Here is a 12,761-nt window from a genome sequence, read left to right as displayed (position 1 = left end):
TTTGGGAGGGTTAGAAATTTTTTACAGTGAATAAATAAAAAAAAACAGTAATATTATGAAATTTATTCATTAATTCATTTATATGAATTTAAAATGACTGTTTTCTATTTTAATATATTTTAAAATGTATTCCTGTGATCAAAGCTGAATCTTCAGCATCATTACTCCAGTCTTCAGTGTCACATGATCCTCCAGAAATCATTCTAATATGATGATTTGATGCTCAAGAAACATTTATGATTATCAATTTTAAAAACAAAATTTCATTTTCATTTTTATTACATGATGCTATGATGAATAGAAAGTTCAAAAGAATAGCATTTATCTTAAATCTAAAGCTTTTGTAACATTAAACACTACAGTTCAAAAGTTTGGGGTCAGTAAGAATTTTAATTTTATTTTTGGGGGAAATAAATAAAATAAATCAATACTTTTATTCATCAATGATGAGTTCAACTGATCAAAAGTTACAGTAAAGACATTTATAATGTTAGAAAATATTCTGTTTTAAATAAATGCTGTTCTTTTGAACTTTCTATTCATCAAAGAATTTAGAAAAAAAATTGTACACACTGTTTTCAACATTGATAATAATAATAATGAATGTTTCTTGAGCATCAAATCATCATATTAGAATGATTTCTGAAGGATCATGTGACACTGAAGAATGGAGTAATGATGCTGAAAATTCAGCTTTGATCACAGGAATAAATTACAGTTTAAAATATATTAATAGAAAACAGTCTATTACACACTACCGTTCAAAAGTTTGGGGTCAGTAAGATTTTTTAATGTTTTTAAAAGAAGTATCTTTTGCTCTCCAAGGCTGCATTTATTTGATAAAAAAAAAAAAATAATAAAAAAAAAAATAAACATTGTAATATTGTGAAATATTAAGACAATTTAAAATGACTGTTTTCTATTTTAATATATTTTAAACTGTAATTTATTCCTGTGATCAAAGCTGAATTTTCAGCATCATTACTCCATTCTTCAGTGTCATATGATCCTTCAGAAATCATTCTAATATGATGATTTGATGCTCAAGAAACATTCATTATTATTATTATCAATGTATATATATATATATATTATCATTAATTAATTAAAAAGTGGGCCAATTTAGGCCCAAGAAGTATTAAAATAGTACACTTACAAGTATAGGGCCTACTACTATTATAATAGTATATTTCAAGTATATCTGAAAATACATTTAAACTTTTCTAAATTTGCTTAATACTTAATTTATTTATTGTATGCGACAATCTGGCAATTTTTTCAAACAGCTGCTAAATGTATGGGCTTAAATATGATGTGCAATATAATGCAAAGAAGAGTGTTGCCATGATATGTAGAACAAAAGGGATTAATGTGTCAGAATGAGAGTCATAGATCCAAATACAAGCAAGCAGTTTATTGAAGACAGGTTGTAACAGGGATAATACTCAAAACACCACGTATAGCAGGCGGGCGACCGGGATACAAATTCACAGGAGAGGATGAGTGATATGAATAAACCCAGCGCGGATGCCAATTACTGGAACTGGATAAAGAGAACTCCAAACGATCTCCAGAAGTCTGGAAACACAGACGAGATCGAGGAAATAACTCCGTAAGGAAACTCAGGCTACGTCTACATTAATCCGGATACATTTGAAAACGGCGTTTTCGTTTATAAACGCTCTCCGTCCACACTAGCGTTTTCAAGCGTTTTCGGACGTTTCAGTGTGGATGAGAAACTTTTCAAAAACGCCTGAAAACGCTAAATTCACCTTTACTGCGCATGTGTAAAACCCCACAAAAGCTCACTGATATGATTCAGATGGAAACTAAATAATGAAGTTATCGCGCAATTCTTCTGACAGGATAATTTTATTTAGTAAAATATCTCACCATTCACTGATGTGTCCAGGTCGCACGCAGACACCATATGTTTGGTCTAAAACTCGACTGCTCTCATGTATTACCGCAGGACAGCAAATGTGAGTAAATTCTGTCATCTTTGCAGAACTGTGATATGAAGAGTGTGCAATGTAGAATATTTTTAGCAACAGTGTGTGAAAGTGAATAGCACATAACAGGCACAATACTGGTATAAAAATGAATATCTATTGGTACAATATGCGTCACATGACTAGATTTACGTCATCGTTTTTAAATCCCTCCGGTTTCACAGTCCACACTACAACGCAAAAACGGCGTTTTCAAATGTATACGCTTTGGAGTGCGTTTTCAAAAAGCTTCGTTTTCCTTAATAAAAACGCCGTCTCAGTGTGGATGAAAGGCCAAAACGTAGAGAAAAAGATGCGTTTTCAAACGAAAACGTATTAGTGTGGACATGGCCTCACCCAGCAAACATGCTCCTTTGGGGCCCGAATGGGGCCCTTGTGGGCAGCCCACTGTGGGCCCAGATACCGGCATGAAATGCGGGGCACATGTGGGCCCCACACTATGGGGCCCAGGTGGGGCCCCATCGGGACAGCCCAAAGTGTGGGCTGACTGTGGGCTAGCCCACACTTAGTAGAGTGGGCCCCCATTGGGGCCAGTTGTGGGCCCACAGCAAGCCCACGCTATGGGCAAAGTGTGGGTATACTGTGGGTACATTGGGTTAAGTGTGGGCATATTGTGGGTACACTGTAAAAAGTGTGGGTATACTGTGGGTACACTGTAAAAAGTGTGGGTATACTGTGGGTACACTGTAAAAAGTGTGGGCATACTGTGGGTACACTGTGTGGGCATACTGTGGGTACACTGGGAAAAGTGTGGGCATACTGCGGACAATGCAAAGATGTATTGTAATATACCTGTGGCCTTAACAAACAACAAGATTAGTTTGGTTGTACTTTGCATTTGCCACAATACATGCAAAATAATTACACTTGTTGAAAGACGAAGTAGTACATTAGAAGTCATATGTTTCAAATAATTTCATTTATTCACAGTCATGTAAAATATATATATATATATATACACAATACATTACCGTTCAAAAGTTTGGGGTCAGTACATTTTTTTTAATACTTTTGAAAGAAATCCCTTCATCTCATCAAAGCTGCATTTATTTAATAAATACATTAAATAGAGTAATATTCTGAAATATTGTTGCAACTTAAAATAACTGTTTTCTGGTTTAATCTATTTTACAAAGTAATTATTCCTGGGATGTTAAAAATGTATGTTAATAATTTATTACAGTAGCCAACATTAATCAATCCCCTCGGATACCAGAAGATCTTTGCCAGATCTCAAGTCTTCTGGTTCTTCTGCTCCTTCCACCATCCCAGTCTCTTGCATTATGATTTAACAGGATCAGGATCAACCCCTTCGGATGCTGCGGCCTGGCTGTTTTTTGTCAGTTTTTTCTCTAAAGTGAGAAAAAAACAACAACAATTGAAATGTTAACATAAAAAAATTCACAAAAAAAACTAAAACAAGGGTTGTTCCAAGTGTAATTTATATATGACTGGAGAAACCTGAGAATAATTTGAGTTCCGGAAAAATAGTTACAGGTGTTTATTATTATTAAAAACTAATTTAGGCGGTGTTGTTGAAAGAGAAACATACAGAAAGTGAACCAATTGAGGGCATGATGAAATAAGAGCATGAGAACAGTTTACTAAAATTATCAACACAACGTAAAGAATAATTTTGTCAACTTGTACTCCCACTCATGTCATTCCAAACCTGCATGATTTCTTCTGTGGAAGATGATATTTTGAAAAATGACTCAAAAAGTCAATGGGATCCAATGGGATTAAATAGAGGGAATGTGTCCGACAGTCAAAAATGTACTTGCACAGAAAAAGAGTGACCTGTGCCTGAGTGGCTCTTTTGGGTTTATTATTTAGCTGTTTGACACACATCACAATTAAAGGTATAGCGGAGGATCTTTCCAAATTTTAGATAAGACCCGCCCTCTCCACTTTTTGAAAAGTTTGATTGATTCACCAGAATGATTGACAATTAGGAGGACCAATAGTTTAGACTACCCACCAGGAAGTAAAACATCCTCCGCTATACCTTTAAGAAAAAAAGAGAGAAGACAACTGAATATTAGTCAAATATTACATAAATCTATACAAATAAAAATGCTTATTTTTTCATCAGTGATTATTGACTAATTAATATGTCAGGAGTTCTCATCTCTGGTCCTGGAAGTGCACTGTCTTGCAGTTTATGTCCAGACCTGATCAATCTCACTTGCTCTTTTAACCAAAAGAGCTTGATTAGCTTGTCCAGGCGTGCTGGACCAGGGTTGGTGCTAAAGTCTGCAGGACAGTGGTCCTCAAGGGCCAGAGCTGAGGTCCCCTGCAAAATGTTCTGAACATGACTAGATCGATCACTTACAGCAGAGGTGTCCAGTCCTGGTCATGGAGGAGTTTAGCTCCAGCCTGTCTGTAGTTTCTGCTGATCCTGAAGACCTCGATCAACTGGTTCAGGTCTGCTTAACTGGGGTTGGAGCTCAATTCTGCAATCAGGATTAGACTGCAATAAATACTGAAAAGAGAGAGGACAAACAACATTTCAAATACAGTATTTAATGTTGATCTTAACTTTAAGATTAATAAATGCTGTAGAAGTAATTGTTCACTAATTGTTGGTTCATGTTAACTAAAGCTAACAAAATGAAACCTTATTATAAAGTGTTACCATTTATTAATAATGAGTCGGCCATACGAGTATAAAATTAATTAATATGAATCTTAAACTGGTTCAAACTAGGCTACTGTATTGTATATTCATGTTAATACTAGGCACAAATGGCATTATAGCAATATTTTTAGGTTAAATAAATTAGTTTACTTTCATTCACACATTTGGAAATTGCCAGCAAAACCTTTACAATACTATCAAAATCTCTCATATATACTGTACACATATTAAAAGCCTAAATTACAGCTCAAGTTAACCTGCCTCTAGCTAGTAACAGTTAGCTGCTACTGTTAACTTAACGGTTGAGGTGCTAGCGGACTTTTCCTGAAGACACTAAATCATTTCTATAAAGTAAATATTCAACGGAAGCGTGTCATTTACATGAAAGAATGTGTCAGAAGCATTTGTATGTACTATTTGTGTACGTTTGGGGACTAAACTTACCTGAAAGTAGTGAAAACAACAGTGAGAGACGGAGTTACTACTTGTGTCAGTTGAGCTGTCGTCCCCGTTTCCATGGTAACACCCTCCGCTCCAGTTCAAATGCGGCTCGCATGTTCAGCGCGAGCGCCCATTAGAACACGTAAAAGTCACGCAGCATTTACATAAACATAGAATTGATGGACGGGAATTATTTGATAATCAGATAAAATATCTTGAAAACTTTGGTTTGTTCCATTTGTTCCTATTTTAATAAAACCTGTTTAATTATAACCTCAGTGAGATCAATTATGCAACATAATAACTTAAAAATATCCATTAGGGAACGTTCTCTATAAGTTAATTTTAGGTTATTCAAAAAATAACCACCCTGCAACGTTCTGGGAACGTAATTTTATGGTTGCAAAATAATAACTTAAAAATAACCATTAGGAAACGTTCTCTATAAGTTATTTTTAGGTTATTTAAAAGTAACCACCCTGCAACGTTCTAGGGAACGTTATTTTATGGTTGCAAAATAATAACTTAAAAATAACCATTAGGAAAGTTATTTTTAGGTTATTTAAAAGTAACCTCCCATCAACGTTCTGGGAACGTTATTTTATGGTTACATAAAAATAAAACCAAAAAAGAATGTTCCCCTAACGTTAGTATTTGGTTCCCAAAAAAATAACCAAACGGGAAGCAAAAACTAACGTTAGGGGAATGTTCTGTGTTAACTGGGTGGTCTGTCTGACTTTATCAGTCTGTCTGGGAACAGCTGCAACAAGCAAACAGGTAAAGATAGTACTTGTCTTGCTATCTTGTTGACTGTGTGCAGTTTTAGTTAAGTATGGGATGGACTGTTGAATGAAATAACATTTATGACATTTTACAGGATCGTTAAAATAGTTTGATTAACCCTGAGCTTCTAATCTTAAAACAATGATTTAACTGTACTGTTATGGTGGGTTGCCCACAGTAAACCCTCATGGTGGCCCCACAGTGAAAAACAGCTATGGGCCCCGTATGGGCTTAACCCACTGGGGGCCCGTGTGGGTTTTCTGTGGGCAGTCCCACAGTGGGTTGCCCACAGTAAATCCTAATGGGGGCCCAAATGGATAAAACTGCTATGGGCCCCGCATGGGCTAACCCACTGGGGGCCCGTGTAGGTTTTTCTGTGGGCAGTCCCACAGTGGGTTGCCCACAGTAAATCCTAATGGGGGCCCAAATGGGTAAAACTGCTATGGGCCCCGTATGGGCTAACCCACTGGGGGCCCGTGTAGGTTTTTCTGTGGGCAGTCCCACAGTGGGTTGCCCACAGTAAATCCTAATGGGGGCCCAAATGGGCAAAACTGCTATGGGCCCCACATGGGCTAACCCACTAGGGGCCCATGTGGGTTTTCTTTGGGCAAGCCCACTGTGGGCTTGCCCACAGAAAGCCCAAATGGGGCCCGAAAGGGTTTGCCCTTGCCCACACTGTCCCACAGAAAACCCACACTTACCCACAGTGGGCCGACACTGGCATGTTTGCTGGGCAGGCACCGGAACTGGGCACAAACAATAGTGACGAACCGACACCCAGCAATAATCACTCCCGCTAGATAGCCTATAGGCAGCTAACAACAGAAGTAACTAGCTGCTGTAAGTAAGTAAGTAAGTTTTATTTATATAGGACTGTGTTTTATTGCTGCGGATTGATTAAGTGATCAGCTGGTTACTTACTAAGCAACAAACAAGCACTACACACTCAGACCCCACACCCACAACAACCAACAACAGATACACAAAATAAACACATGGATCGATGAACCGTGACATAAGGACCTTAATTTGCCAGGGCAAATACTAAATGTATGCACTACAATGAAATATTTGGGACGCATCATTAATTATGAAATGAATGATGATGACGATATGGCAGCGCTGAATTATATGCCCAAGAAAAGTGGTCAGTAGTGGAGGAAAAAGATGGCGCTCTGATTGATTGTCTTTCCCGGTCTCTGCAACAGATTGCTCTTTTTTATTAAGTTAAGTGACCCTTATCAAGTTTGATTTTATCTTAATCTACTTACTATTCGCACTGTGTAAGTTTGGGAAAAATGTCAAAATTCCAAAGGAAAAGGAAAGACTTGTTAGTTCAAGCTGTTAAAAGTTTAGCAGCATCTGATGGAGTGACGGTTTTCTCCGATCTTATGATATCACCTGAAGGTAGCAATTTACTGATTGACATTTGTCATGATTATGCCACCCCTGCTTCTCCACCACTTTCCTCTGTTGCTGAAGACTTTCCATCCATGCCTGTGACTCCATGTAAGCCTCCATCCAGCAAACGCGGAAAAACAGAGAAATCTGGCGAAGATATTATATCCACTCTCTCTGACCTGATTAACTCCAGGGCGGACGGTATGGAGAAACTGATCAACAGTAACGCTATGAAAATAGAAGGACTAAAAAAACTGTTGACTTCGTTTGCTCTGAGGTTAAAGATTTAAAGATAAAGGTGTCTAATACAGAGAGATGCATTGATGAAGAAAAACGTCGTTGTAGCATGCTTGAGCACCGCATACGGGAGCTGGAAGGGTAGCCTACCACAGGAGATGGAACCTGAAGTTGTATGGAGTCCCAGAGAAAGCAGATCAGAACATACGAGCTGATGTCATTAAAATTTGTCTGGAGGTGCTACCCAAAGGAAAGCTTCCAGATGTGATCGATACTGTTCATCGCTTAGGATCAAGGATGCAAACTGACAAGCCGAGACCTGTAATTCTTCAGTTCTCCAGCAGAGTGCTCCGTGATGCAGTTTGGAAGGCTGCTAGAAACAAATCGTACCTGCGTGATAATAAGCTACGCTTTACTGAAGATTTCTGTGTGGAAGACAGAGAGTGGAGAAAGAAGCTCTGGCCTGCAGTTAAAAGGGCAAGAGATGCAGGAAAAAAGTATTACTATGTCAGAGCCCGTGCCTTTGTTGAAGGCAAATAAATCATTCTTCTACCTTAATGGCTATTTTTCAAGTTGCTGCTTACTAATCCAATATCTTCTGTCTACCTATGCACTTTGGATCCTGTACCTTAATTTCCTTTTAAGTAGGCTATAGTTCAATACTTTATTTGGAGCTTGTCAAGTTGTTATATGATAAGTTGGTTCACTTAACATTGACTTTTGTTTAAGTGCAGAGTTTGGGAGTTCCCTTTTTGCCCTAAGCTTTTGTCTTAAGAAGATCTTATTTGTTCTCTTTCATAGGTTCACTCAACGCTGCGGATAGCGCAGTGGGATATCCTCTGGATGTGCCGATTGTCTGAAGCCCTATAGAATCATGCCAATTCATTGGCTGATGGCGCTCGCGCAACGCTGGCTCCGCCCCGACGCTCCTACGTCGCAGCATCATATACGCGTGCGTGCCATCATCTCCTCAGATTTCTCTGCCTTCACAAAGCGGTCACTTCTTGCCCTTCGCTCTCGGTTTTTCTAAGCCCAAAAATTCGATTTCAACTACTTCGTCATCTTCTGCACTTCAGCGACTGCAATAAGTGGAACTATGTTCTCCTTACAGTGAAGTTGCAATGGAATATCGACATTGCTCTCCGCCATGTGCTCGATTCATCGCAAGTGACGACTCTCACAGTAAGTGCGTCAAGTTTTGGGGTTTTTCACATGCGCGCGAGGCCGTTTTAGGATCGTCTAAATGTAAATTCTGTGACAATCTGCTTCTCAAAACCCTCCGCTCTCGGCTCGCGGTTTTTGAGAGGGAGTCATTCGTTTCCCCCCGCCGCGCTCCCGAACCGCCGAGGCCTCTCGAGGATCCGCGACCTAGGTTTCGGATGTAGAGCTCGAGGATTTGGAGTATAAGCAGACGGGCCCTGCCCTTTCTCTCCCTCCTTCTCCCGAACACGCGCGTGGCATGCCAGTCGAATTCGCTCATGATTATTTATGCCCCAGCCCGGGAGCACGCGAGACGGTTTCTTTCGGGCTGGAGGACGTAGTTTTTACCGCGGCGTCCGACTCCGAGGATTTCGGGCCTGCTTTTGCGATGATGTTATCCCGCCTAGCGGCCAGGAAACGTGGCCTACTGCGGCCTACACGGAGCCTATGGACGTGCTTTCGCGCGTCACGGAGAAGCTCGCCATCTACTGGCCTGACAAGCCCCGTGAGTCACAGTCGTCTAAACTTGACGAGAGATTCCTTAGTGGCCCTTATTCTAGGCCAGAGCGAAGAAAGCTGCCCTTTTTCAGCAATCTGCATCATGAGATTTCCAGATCCTGGAAGCAGCCTTTCTCTGCCCGTCTTACTAATGCGGCAGCCGCTGATTTCACCAACCTAGTAGGTTCTGTGGAACAGGGCTATTCCGCCATGCCAGCGGTTGAGGATACTTTAGCCAACCGTCTTGCTCCGTCGTCTGCGCCCTCATGGAAGTCGCGTCCCCTCCTTCCTTCTAAAGCGTGTAGGACTACTTCCTCCCTTATCGGGAAATCCTACATGGCGGCTAGTCAGGCAGGCATGGCCCTGCACACTATGGCCATTCTTCAGGCCTACCAGGCGGATATCCTGAAAGAAATGGACGAGGGTAATGGTGTGACTCCTGAAGCTGTAAATGAGCTTCGTAAGGCCACAGATCTGGCTTTAAGAGCCACCAAGCATACCGCACGCGCTGTAGGCCGCTCTATGGCGGGTGCGGTTGCTGCGGAGCGCCACTTATGGCTCAATCTTACTGAGATCCGCGATAAGGAAAAAGTTTTCCTCCTAGACGCCCCTATCTCCCAGTCGGGTCTGTTTGGGGAGGCGGTTAACACGGTGGTTAAAAATAACAGGAAAAGTTTGCTTCCGGAGCGGCTGCTACCACTCTCAGAGTATACGTCGCAACTATTGCCGCTCATAGAGAATCGGACGAGATTCCCCTGGGTAAACTGAGGTTAGTTTCAGCCTTCATGCGTGGGGTTAGGCGCCTGAAAAGGGCTCGCTCCCCTAGAGTTCCCTCGCGGGACCTGTCAGTCGTCCTGGAGGGTTTGACAGAGGCCCCCTTCGAGCCCTTGGAGTCAGCCCCTGAGCGGATTCTGACTCTTAAGGTTGCTCTTTTGTTGGCTTTATCTTCTCTAAAGCGGATAGGTTATTTACAGGCTCTCTCTATTAGCGAGTCATGCTTGGACTTCGCTCCTGGCCTGGTCAAGGTTACCTTAAGGCCAAGGTCAGGGTATGTGCCCAAGGTTCTTTCCACGGCGTTCCGCTCTCAGGTTATTAACCTTAACGCTTTGCATCCTCCTCCGCCTCTGATGAAGATAGGAAACTTAACTTGCTCTGCCCGGTCCGTTCTTTGAAGCTGTATGTAGATCGCTCAGGCGGTTGGAGGAAATCAAACCAGCTTCTGGTATGTTTTGGTGATGGCCGCCGCGGGCTTGCCATATTAAATCAGAGAATTTCCTACTGGGTTACGGACGCTATTTCGCTGGCTTACGAGGTGCGTGGTTTGCCTTCACCTCTTAGCATCAGAGCACATTCCACCAGAAGTGTGGCTTCCTCTCAAGCATTTTTTAGAGGAGCCCTTTTGGAAGACATTTGTGTGGCGGCAGGTTGGTCCTCTCCGCACACTTTTGTAAGATTCTACAATTTAGATCTTGACATGACTCCAGGTTCCCAAGTTCTTTCTGCTTGAAGTTGAACCGATCATGGTTGTTGTTTGGTCTTGTACCAGTTATGGCAGCGCTTATAGCTTGGCGAGTTTGGTATTACGTTCCCACTGCGCTATCCGCAGCGTTGAGTGAACCTATGAAAGAGAACGTCTCTGGTTACTTACGTAACCTATGTTCTCTGAATAGGGAACGAGACGCTGCGTTCGCTGCCAAGCTCCTCGCGCTGCCGACAGTTTTTCTTTTCGGCAGAGAAATCTGAGGAGATGATGGTGCGCGCGCGTATATGATGCTGCGACGTAGGAGCGGAGCCATCGTTGCGCGAGCGCCATCAGCCATAGGGCTTCAGACAATCGGCACATCCAGAGGATATCCCACTGCGCTATCTGCAACGTCTCGTTCCCTATTCAGAGAACATAGGTTACGTTTTCCCGGTTCTTGTTACATTATTTCCTTTTGACGTTGTTGTCTTTGTTTTCATTAAATGTCAGGGGTATATGGCAAACTGTAAAAAGGAAAGCTTTATTTTTGTTTGCAAAAACACTGAAGCCTGATTTTTGTTTTTTCCAAGAATCCTATTCATCTGTCAATGATGCAAAATTCTGGAGATCACAATGGAGTAATGACCTTTGGGTTTCCCATGGAACTGAACGCTCTGCAGGAGTTACTACTCTAAGGAATGCATTTAAAGGGAATATTTTACATGCAGATTGTGATTCAAATGAGCGTTTTTTGTGTAATGTCATTGATCTCAATTCAACTTTTATTATTATGGCCAATATTTATGGTTTTAATTCAAGGTCTGAGAATGCAAGTTGTCTTGAGTTTATAGAAAGTAGCCTACTTTACTGGCTAAAAAAAATTCCAAACTCTTTACTTGTTATAGGTGGGGATTTCAATATTGCAATTGACAGTGTTCTTGATAAATGGCCTCCTGGTCAACCCTCATCACTTAATTCAAAGTTTAAACAATTCATGGAGAGACTTGATGTGATTGCTGTCTGGAGGACCAAATTCCCTAATACTAAAGCTTTTACCTGGAGCAACAAGGCTGCTTCTCTTCGCTCTTGTATAGACTTTTGGCTAATCTCTAAATCTATTGACATTCGCAATACTTTTGTTGATATTCTTCCAACACCCTTAACTGACCATAAGGCTATTTTTATAAAAAATTGTACTCTCTGGTAGCACTTTAAATTCTATTAAACCATCATATTGGAAGTTAAATAGTTCTCTATTATCTCATAATACCATTAAGCTAAAAATAAACTATTTCATAAACCATTATTGGGAAAAAGCTGTGAGGGAACGCTCTTTTAGTAATAATTGGGTTATTAAAATTTGATGTTAGTAAATTTATGATGTAACGTAAACGACTCGGGGTAAATGTGAATTAGCTCAAGAATATAGGGAATATTAATATTTATAACGCATGGTCATAATTCATAAGTCGCATGTACATTTATTTTATCAATTTTCGAGATTACCTTGTTCTGTACTGTCTGATCATTACAGTTAAGAAGGGGTATCCCTTTTAAACTCCACGAAAGTTTTATCTTCTGGCCGCGAATATCAAACTTTCTGAGTTTATGAATTAAAACTACTCAAGGTAGTCAATATCGAGCTTGTAGCTTAGATCTTGAAGTTTCATTGACTTTTATAAGGTGGGTTTTCAAACACAGAGACAATTAAAAGTATAAATGGGTTTATTAATAAAATGGCACACACTAGAGATTATATAAACTACAAACATAAACGTACGTAAAAATGCAAACAAACCAATAAACATTTAACCGAACACAAAAACATGAAATGAAAGAAAGAAAGATATAGAGGGAAGATAGAGGGTAACTTAGTCCACAGACCTAAGACCTAGACACCTGGAACAGCTTTTATAGGAATCAATATACTTGCGAGTGCTCTTTTTGGTCAGGCTGAAGCTGATGCAAGAAGCGAGGATGGTGTCCTGTTTCTGCTGCGTCTTCCGGTGTCGCGGGAAGCTTGAAAGGCTCACTGAATGTGATGTTACCGAGAAAGTTCAGATTCGTCTCCCGGGATGGGAGAGGC

The 12,761-nt window shown here is 40.6% G+C and overlaps 1 long non-coding RNA gene across 1 annotated transcript; it reads left to right on the top strand.

Annotated features, from left to right (window-relative positions):
• The first annotated feature begins 5,112 nt into the window (after nt 1-5,112).
• On the top strand, nt 5,113-6,538 carry LOC309508281. Its single transcript, XR_014209443.1, has 3 exons — nt 5,113-5,553; nt 5,652-6,245; nt 6,360-6,538. It is a non-coding gene; the product is annotated as an uncharacterized lncRNA (long non-coding RNA).
• Nucleotides 6,539-12,761: the final 6,223 nt, after the last annotated feature.

Source organism: Leuciscus leuciscus (assembly GCF_965113295.1).
Source record: "Leuciscus leuciscus genome assembly, chromosome: 10".
Taxonomy (NCBI): domain Eukaryota; kingdom Metazoa; phylum Chordata; class Actinopteri; order Cypriniformes; family Leuciscidae; genus Leuciscus; species Leuciscus leuciscus.
This window is presented reverse-complemented; position numbering and strand designations above follow the sequence as displayed.